Source organism: Anser brachyrhynchus (genome assembly GCF_964034855.1).
Source record: "Anser brachyrhynchus genome assembly, chromosome: 9".
NCBI classification, from domain to species: Eukaryota; Metazoa; Chordata; class Aves; order Anseriformes; family Anatidae; genus Anser; species Anser brachyrhynchus.
The window spans coordinates 12,038,205-12,047,632 of NC_137703.1; the positions used below are offsets into that span (position 1 = coordinate 12,038,205).

The 9,428-nt window shown below is 42.8% G+C and overlaps 1 long non-coding RNA gene across 3 annotated transcripts in view; it reads left to right on the forward strand.

The window, feature by feature from the left end:
- LOC308199461 overlaps window positions 1-7,568 on the forward strand; it is a 54,708-nt gene extending 47,140 nt beyond the window's left edge. For all 3 annotated transcript variants that reach the window (XR_013954666.1, XR_013954667.1, XR_013954668.1), the window contains one exon: window positions 5,849-7,568. This is a non-coding gene — a long non-coding RNA (uncharacterized lncRNA). The remainder of the gene's footprint in view (window positions 1-5,848) is intronic.
- The last annotated feature ends 1,860 nt before the right edge of the window (window positions 7,569-9,428 follow it).

The following is a 9,428-nucleotide window of genomic DNA, read 5'->3' on the forward strand; positions in this document are numbered from 1 at the left end:
TCTGACAGTGCCTTATAAATATTACACAAGAGTATTTTCTCTGCCCTTCTCCACAATGAAGGCGTATGTGATCCAAAAGCCTCTCCTCACTCCCCTTTCTGTATGCAGCTGGTAGATATTGTTGCCTCTGCCAGGTGAAGCAGGTCAGTGCCTTTTGTGTCACACTGTGTTTTCAGCTGTTTGTGACGAGGCATCTCAGTGCTCTGTGCTGCACTTCAGCTGAGGATTGAGTTCAGGACACTCTCATACGTCTTCGTGGTGGGCAGCAGCCTCGGCGACTGGCTCTTGTGGCACTTACCACTTCTGAGCAGAATTCCAGTCATGCTTGCAAGATCTTATTTGCTGTGTCAGGCAACCAAAGGTTCTTGCTTTGATGTAGGAAGGGTAGGTAGGAAGATATTGAACCAGCAGTCTTTGTGATTGTTTTATATGGTATGTATTCGTGTAGTTTGAATTTCAGCATCTCAGCAGTTCATCTGAAAGTTGGAAGTAGGCAGAAAGAGCAGAGGAGACTGTGGCATTGAAAGGAAAAATGTAGAACAAAATTTCAGTCTGCAAGATAGCTGGATTCAAAGTGTGCTTTTTTCTCTTTCTTTATAATAGGAAATGAATCCCAGATTCCAAACTCTGTATCCCTAGTATAAGTCTGCGGTAGCTGTTAAAGCTGAGTGGGTGTAAATAGGAGCAAAACTGGGCCTTCAAAGTTCAATAGGAATCCTGGCTAGTGAGTGCAGTTTGTGAAAAGGCAGGTTTCCTGATAGATCAAATTGCTACTCCCCATTGCATTAGCCCTCTCAGTTTCAGGGAATGACACACCAACACAGTCCAGGTCTGCAGTTTGTGAGACTGGGCATTTGCAGATCCCAGTGAGCCAGAACACAGGATCTGCAAGGAGAACAGGGCGAGGAGGAAAAAAAAAAGAGAATTGAGAACCAAAAATAGATCTCATAGTCCAGCTGGCAAATATTCCCAGGCCACAATTGTCTTTGGCACCCCTCCACCCCCCAAGGTCTCCAATGGTTCTGAGGCCCCCACCACAAGAAAATCAAGGGTTTAAAAATACAATTAAAGAAAATCTTGATGTCATTTGGGTTTGGGAGTATTTGGAGGTTAGTGTTGTATGAGTGTATTTGCACATATGTTTTGCTCAAGTCTGAACTGTTCAATGACTGAAATCAACTGCTCTGGGGACAGAGGGAGGGTATTCTCACCCATGTGTTGCTCTAAAAATCTTGGAATTGGTGGGATGAAATGGTGCTTTCTGTGGAAGAAGCTTTAAATTGGCAAGTCCCTCTTCTTGTTTTGTGCCAGCTCCACCCCACTGACCTGCAAAGTTCTGGACTATATTCAGCTTCGTGTCATGATGTGGGTGGCTTGACCCAGTGATGTTGCTTGTGTTTGCCTCCAGTGTTTTGTATATGGGAGCAGAACGCAGATGGGGAAAGCTGTATCTGTACGTATCTTAATTTTTGGACTAAACTTAGGCACATATGCTTATTGTACCCTCACCTATGAAAACAGGAGAGAGCACGTATAACAGGATTGTTCGTCTGATGCATCAGCGACTGAGTTGGCTGCAGTAGAGATCTGGTTCCCTTTCAATGTCATTGGCATTATAGACAAATCAGTCTTGCCCCTGCCTTGCCTTCCTTTCCATATTGGTTGAATTTGCCCTTGCTTCTGGGTTTCCAAAAGATGCCTAGAATGGACTGTCTGAGCAAGCAGCAGATGCTTTCTGTCTGCGAGGTGCAGGACTGCCCAACACAGTAAAATGAGAGCTGTTGGCTCTCTATGCTGTCGTGATCACTGTATCTATTTCAAGAAGGGTGACTCTAAAGTGGTTGAGTTGAAGGCTGCTCATTATAATCCTATCTGATTAGAGATCAGGATTATGCAAATTAAGTATGCAGAAATTAAAATGATGATGCAGGGGGGAAAAAAAGCATAGTTCCCCTCTCTCCGGAGTTGGAGAGAGAATGTGTCTCTTTTGGTGGCTGCAGACTTCTCTGGTGTTGATTTCAAACAGTGTATTTGAAACCTGGTCTTCTCTGGCAGAAGCTTGCCAGCCCTCTTCTGCATATCAGCAGCTCTCTTTGGTTTCTTTGGCAAGGTATTTGAAAGTAGAGCAGATATAACTAATTCTTTTGAACTAACTCAACTGATGTAGATGCTGACTTTAATTCAAGTGTGTCTGATTGTTTATAACCAGCTACTTAAAAAGTACCAGTTAAGACAGTAAGTTTTCTTAAAATGTGTCACTTTATGATAGTTTTCTCCCTAATTTTTAACAATTGCTTCCTTATCAGTAGCTGATGCGTCGTGCCTAACTCATCCTCCCACAGTTTGGAACTGACTAAGGAGAATTTTCACAGTCTTATCAAAAGACAAGAGACAAATCATTTTTTAGGAGGAATAAGGTAGAGAAAGTTTCTACCCCAGACGGAAAGTTTCAGAAATGAGCATCTCAAAGCAGGGTTATTACAATGGACAGTGTTCTTCACTCTTGACAGGGTTTGCTCACACTAAATTCAATATTCTCCATGTTCCTTGGCTAAGTGGTGGTGCTCACTGATGTATATGCTGGAATAAAATAGAGATGAGTATTTTTGCAGCTAACCGCTGGCTGAACTATCAAAGTTTCTGCACTGACAGAGTGAGAGGAGTGGAGAGGAGGCATGTCTTATTAAATAAATAGTTCCTTCTTTCCTGCATTGCAGGTGATGTAGGGATGGGACTAAATCTTCAGTTCTGTCATCTTTTGGTTGTACTATCTTGCTCCTTTCTCTTCAACAAGAGCAATGTTAGTCACCTGCTGATGGTTTAAAAATGTCATAGAGCATGTAATAGCTGATAAAAGCCTAAGTGAGGGTAGGTCTCAGGGATCATAACTGGAAATCTGAGTTCCCCGTTTCTTTGCTCCCTGAAGGGGAGATGGCCAAAGCTGCAGTCTTGTTCTCTGCAAGCAGCGCTCAGACATGAAGGGACAGGAAGGAGAGTGAATAGCTGTAATCTTTCCTGCAGAGAGGCCATGCTGCCCTGCTCCAGTGAGGTACAGCTCACCCTGGGCACAAACCATTGCCTTAGGTGTCACACAGCACTGGCACTTGGCATCTGGATCGACCTCGGAGCAGGTCCTGGAACAGACGGTGAAGATGCATGCCCTGGCATACAGCGTGGTTATCAGTCAGCACCCTACCTGACGGCCCAGATTAGAGTTTCATCTCTCACTTGAAGAATTTCCATTTGCTTCAGCATCAGGTGAGGGTGAGGTGACCAGGCCCTTAATCTGCCTCCTGTGGCAGACTCTTACCTGAGCCCTGCTTAGCTGCTGTGTGCTGATGGTGTCTGGCAGCTGTCTGCCAGCCAGATGACAGAAGAGAGAGTTGAGCACAGCAGTGTTTATTGGGGGGGTACAGGTGGGCAGGAGCCATTCTCTTGTGTCCTCACGGAGCTGCCAGGCTGCTGTAGCAGACCCCGATGAGAACAAGCACAGCCATTGCTGCTGTTAATGTTTACAAGCAACTGATCTCTCTGTGGAAGTGCCATAAATGAAGAAGAGCAATTTTGTTATTAAAAATACTAAAATCTTCCATATGGGAGAAATATTTTTATTTTTTTAATTACTGTATATTTAGGGTACAATGAGAAAAATAAACATTGCACTGTCCAGCTGGCTGAGCCACAGAACAGAATGAAATATCTGCCCCATCTGTAAAGGCACGAACCTATAAAGTGCAGATGACAGACTGAAGTCTCAAATCTTCACTCCGTTCACATATATGGAAGTTTTACATTGGCTTCAATGAGACCAGAACCGGGATTTGGCTCACAGGAAAGGAGCATTAGCCAAATGAGGATAAGCACATGAGTCAGAAGTCCTGGGTTGATTCCTGCTTTTCCCACTGTTTGGCTGATTTCTTTACTGCTCTCTGCCTCAGTTTCCCTTATTTATCACAGTGCGCAACAGATTGAGGATTAGTCTCACCTTCCAGCTGTTAAATAATAAAGTACTTAAATTGCGTAGTAAAACTTACACCTATGATGCTATTTTTGTAAGGGACTTTTGAAACTCCACTAGGGGTGTTATTTTGCTAGCATAAAACCAGTTTATATCACGAGGATTATCAGCTTCTGTCTGTGTGTCTGGCTCGCTCTGCTCGTCCCCAGCAGTTATGTTTGTAAAAGACCACGGCATCCATTACACTGTAGGTGTTCAGGTACAAAGAAGCCACAGTCACTACTTTGAATAAGTGTCCTGATTTATTTATTTTTTTCAGAAAAGGGAGGGGAGCAAGGAGCTTTCCATTTCCCCCACGAATTGTAAGTTGGTTTTGAGAGGTGTCCAGCTAAAGAAGCTCCGCAAACGTAGCTCCAAATAATACTGGGTCACCTCTGCAGGGATATTGCTGTGGTTAGTACAGGCACCTTTGTTACCATCTAAGGACTTAAATGCATCTGCATGGCTTACTAGATAAAGCAAAGTGGGAGAAGCCACTCAGTGGATAGAGCTTCATGTTATTTTTGGACGATTCCAGCTTTTCTCTGAAATGCCATCTTTGTGCTTAGTGGATGGTTTATCTGACCGTATTGCTGTGGTTGGAGTGCAATGCATAGGACAGCATAGTTTGTGTTAATAATAATAATTAATAAGAAGGCAGTAACAGTAGCAATTGTTATCCCTTGATTCAAGCATAGCATCTTTGCTGTTAAGACAGATTGGTTTGTTCTGAACTCCAGAGGCTGTCACTTTTCAAAAGTGTTATTTTCTTATTTTTTTCCTAGCTTTATTATTTCAAGATCCTAAGGTTCCTTGCCAGTCCTAAATTATCTTTTTTTATATTTATTTGGCTTCCCATTGAAACCATCCATTCATCCAGTTTCCATAAAACCCCTAATAACTATTTTAAAGCTTTTGTTCTTGGCTCTTTCCAAACCCATAAATACTGGTTTGAAAACCCAAGCTGAATTCTGTGCAAATAATCCTCTCTACCACCCCTTCTCCTCTGGTTATAAGTGGGGCCTTCAGAATTTTCCTTCCCAGCTCTTGTTAGTTATCAGTGGTCCATATACTCCTTGGTTGGGGGCAGAGGGAAAGGTGATGGTGGCATATAAGTAACTGACAGATGGTATCTCAGAGACATGTTGGATGCAGTAATAAATCAAAGTGGCAGTAGGTAAATTAGTTAAAACACGTTTTCACTCCAGATGTCTTTTCTTCCTCCTTTAGTTATATCCTATCTTAAGCATATGCATGCCCCTGAGTGAGGAGGGAATTATGCTTCCATAAGAGTCAACAGATCTCAATTTTTCTGTGGCAGACACAGGCCAAGCTCAGCACTAGCACCACTCGCTGGTGAGGGCACGGGGAAAGTCCTGACAGCCACAACTTGCCCCATGAGATCTTTAAGCTCGTGAAATGTTGCGGTGCTCTGATAAGAGGCGTAATCATAGCCGTGCGCTGAGCTGTTGTGTAGCTTGTCAGATTGTGAAGGATGAAGCAGTAGAGATGATGTCCCCTTTGCAGCATATCAGTGCCTTGGGGAGATATGGCTCTTTACAGAGCTGCCTTTTGGACAATAAACCAGCCCCAGGATCTTTTTCCAGAGAGTAAGTCTTGCCACTGATATCTAGGATTGTTATGGGAAAGTTTTGTTCCTGTCAAAAAGCACACTCCCTTATGCATAGCTTCCCTGAGAAACTCCTTGGTATGCTTGTACCGGTTGAAGTATGGAGCTCAGTCAGGACACAGAACTCACATGGACTTGGTGCCAGGTCCCTCAGAAGAGGATTGGGTTCAGTCTCTCGTCTTTTTCTCTGTGCTGTGTTGGCTTTTCTTTGTGTTGTGTAGGTCCTAGGATGCTGCTTCCTGAGTGTGATGGACTTGTCTCGTCCTAGCTTCTGCAGCCATGGACACTACACTTATTGCAGCTAGCCAGAGCCAGCCCTTTACTTAACAAGTGCCTGAAGTGAATTCAGAGTTAAATGTCCATCATGCGTCCTTTGCAGATGCTCAGTCTTGTCGATCCATCAGCAGAACTGTGTTTTCAGAAGCTAACCAGTGTCAGAAGCAGGAGGCCGGACCCAGAGCTATTGAACTCAGTGGAAAAAAATCTGTATGCCTTCCAGAGCCTTGAATCCTCACCAGAGATAAAAGTAAATCTTCCAATATGCTTTTTCTACGTAGAGACACTGAGTGCGGCCTCTGGCCAACATCTGAAAAACTGGGGCCTAAAATTAGGCCCCTAGAATACCAAGAGCAGTGAGTGATTCCAACTGATACCAAGTTAGGAAAAAGGGCCTGAAATAAACAGATTCCTCAGTAACCAAGATCCTGTTTTTGAGACAAGTGTTCATTCTCACAAATCAAAACAAGAAACCAAAAAAAAAAAAAAAAAAAGAAAAAAAGAAAACGTCAAATCAAATCCCAGCAACCCTATGATATTATCAACCAAAGCATGTCTTAATAGAATGTTTTCCAAAATTCCTCAGGGAGTACCAGTGAGCCGTGAAGGGGATATTGCTCTTTTTTGAAGTATTAGATTGGAGTTTTTTTGGAATGCACTGCATTTATTCATGTGTCGTATTTGTTCTTCTGTTAAGTCATATATCTGCTGTATAGCTCTTCTTGTCCCTTGTGAAGTTTCTTCCCTTTCCAGGCTTATGCTATAAGATGCAGTATGATTGTTTGTCTCATTTGGCAGGTAAAGGAAGAAAACAATTAGCAACAGTAAATACACTGTCAAGAGGATTAGATTGATGTTCAGGAGTTAATGCACTTTGATAAGTGCATGCACACATTGTCCATTGTAATCCTGTTCCCTGGCTGAAATTGTTGGGGCTACTGAAATATAAGTGTCAAAAATGTTAATAGGAATAACAGCAATCCTGGGAACATCTCAGAATTCTTTACAATTAGCACTTGGATCTGGTTTTCAGCCCTCTTCTAAGGTCGTGGTGGTGTTCTTTTTTTTTGTTGTTCTGTTATGTCCCAAATGTTCCTAATAAATGTATCAGGAACATTCGGGATGAATGACTAAGCAATAAGGCATAGGAAGTCTTAGAAGATTATTAGCTGTTTATTGTTGTATATACAATTGTTAAAGGGGATTGAGCATCTAGTATGTATGTAGTATGCTTCACTTGAATTGCTGTCCTGTGCCAGTACCCTGCTTTTCAGTCAAGATCTCATTGCAGTTACACAACCAGAAGGCAGTTTCTGTCCTAGGAGACCATGTACCTGCTTGGCACCACACGAGGGGAGGGAGGACTCATACTGGGCTGAACCTTGTAGTTCCCCAAAGTGAGTGGGTGTAACTTTGCAGGCTGCTTTGGGCACCAACCAATTTTTTTATATGTACCCGTAGAGAACTTAGGAAAATTAGTGTGATTACTGGCTTAGTTTTCATGCTTTTAATACAGGTTGAATAAGTAATATCTCTAAGAATATGCACCTTGAAATCCATGTATAAGGAAGAGTGTAGAGGGCATGCTAAAATTTGCAGCAAAGAAAAATAATGTCTCTGTTGTTTTCCTGTACCAAAAAAAATTAAAATAAATAAAAATACACAGTCATCTCAGTTCTGCACAGTATCATTTCTAACAAACTTTTTTTTTTCATTCTTTTTTTCTGTGTCCTATGCTACCAGATTGCCCTGGCAGCTGTAGACAGGGAAGATCATAAAAAACTGAGCTAAAATATTCTCAGGACAGGAGAAGTGCTATACACAGCCATTAGGGAGTCTGACCATCCTTATGAAATCCAGCAGGAGCTTTCTTTTTTAACAAGGGCTGGACTCCACTGCAGTCCATGTTGCCTATCCTCTCTCTGTAACTAGAGAACTCGCTAGTCCCTGTAAATGGAGCATGGTAAGAAGCTGAATCTTCCGGAAGCCCTACTGACAACTTGCTTTGCAGTCTAATTAAGAAGGGAGGTGGTCAGAAACTAGACTGGCACTGCTGCAAAGCTCTAGATAGACCCTGACATAGAAAAAGGGTTTTTCCTGACAATCCACTCAGTTGAGTCTTTTCCATTTTAAGTTCAAGCGCAGTCATGGTGGCTATAGTGACTTGTTCTCTCCAGTGTCAGTTTATGATGGAACATAAATGTAGTTTTAAAAATACATATTGGGTTTAAATGCAGCTCAAAATGTCAGCATATTACTCTGTGGTCTTGCAACAGCAGAGTTCTAATAAAATCACAGCTATTTAGCTTCTGGAAGACAGCGCAGAGAATGATACTCCACTGGTATTGTAAGTTATATTTTCCCTTTATGGCTCTGGCAGATTTCTCGAAAGTTCAGTGATGTCCAGAGAAAAACTATCTTAAAGAAACCCGAACTCTGCCTAGAAAGGAATCCTGATGTTACCTACACGTGGAGTTTCCTTGCACTAATTTCAACAGAATGCTTTGGTGATTGAAGAAGTTTTTATGTGCGTTTGTGTGGTTGGGAGGGGGTTCCATTCCTCTCCTCCATCCCTATTCAAGAAACATTCTGCTGCTGTTTTAGTAGGGAGATATTTCTACTCTGAAGATTTCTAAGGGAACCCAAGGCACTGTACACATAGCTTGGCTACAGTGTGGGGTAGTGCACTTCTTGTCTCTGTGTTGGAAGTCTTTATGGTGCCTCTATCACCCTTTAGGAGGGCTGATGGGACAGACTGGGACTCTCCAGCCTGGGAAAGCGACTACATGTGGTGGTATGGTAGATGCCAACAAAATCATGAGGTGTGGCACCCCCAGCTCTTTGCTACCGCCGCTGCCCAGCCTTGAGACTCAAAAGTCCCCTTTCTCCACTTCCTAACATCTCTGCAGTTTCTGCCCTCTACACCTCCTTCATTCTCAGCTGACAGCAGCTCTCAAATAAGCAGGCATCTGTCTGATGTTGTTGGGCAAGTCCTAGGGCAATTTGCATCTCCCCCTTGTCCATATTAACTCTTTGTAAAAGTTAGGTGCTGTCTCCTGCTCTCTTTTCCATACCTGCTTCAAGAAAGGTTGAGAGTTTTCCATGGTGTGGATTTGTTGCTTTACCTCTCTTCCATTCCCTCCCAAAATGTTGCTCATCACCAGTGATTCACAATGCATGTCTACCTGGATTGAGCTGTCCTTGGAACATAGACAATCTTAGACTGGAGAGCTGAAGTTAATTGAGAAGAAGGTTTTTCCATCCGTGGGCCGTCCGAAGTCATGGAGAGGCCACTGCAATTCCTCTCTTGGTTAGGTCCTTGGGGGCAGCCTCCTCAAAGGGAAGAGAGGAACAACCAGAAGCTAACACCTCTGTCTTCCATTGCAGGTTGCTGGAAAATGAGCTCTTCCTTCTGATGATAAAAAGTCAAATGTGTGTGTCGTATAAATCACATAATATTCAGCTCTTATGTGAGATTGATGTTGCAGCTGCACAAAGTAGATTTCTTCTATATTTCTTGATTTC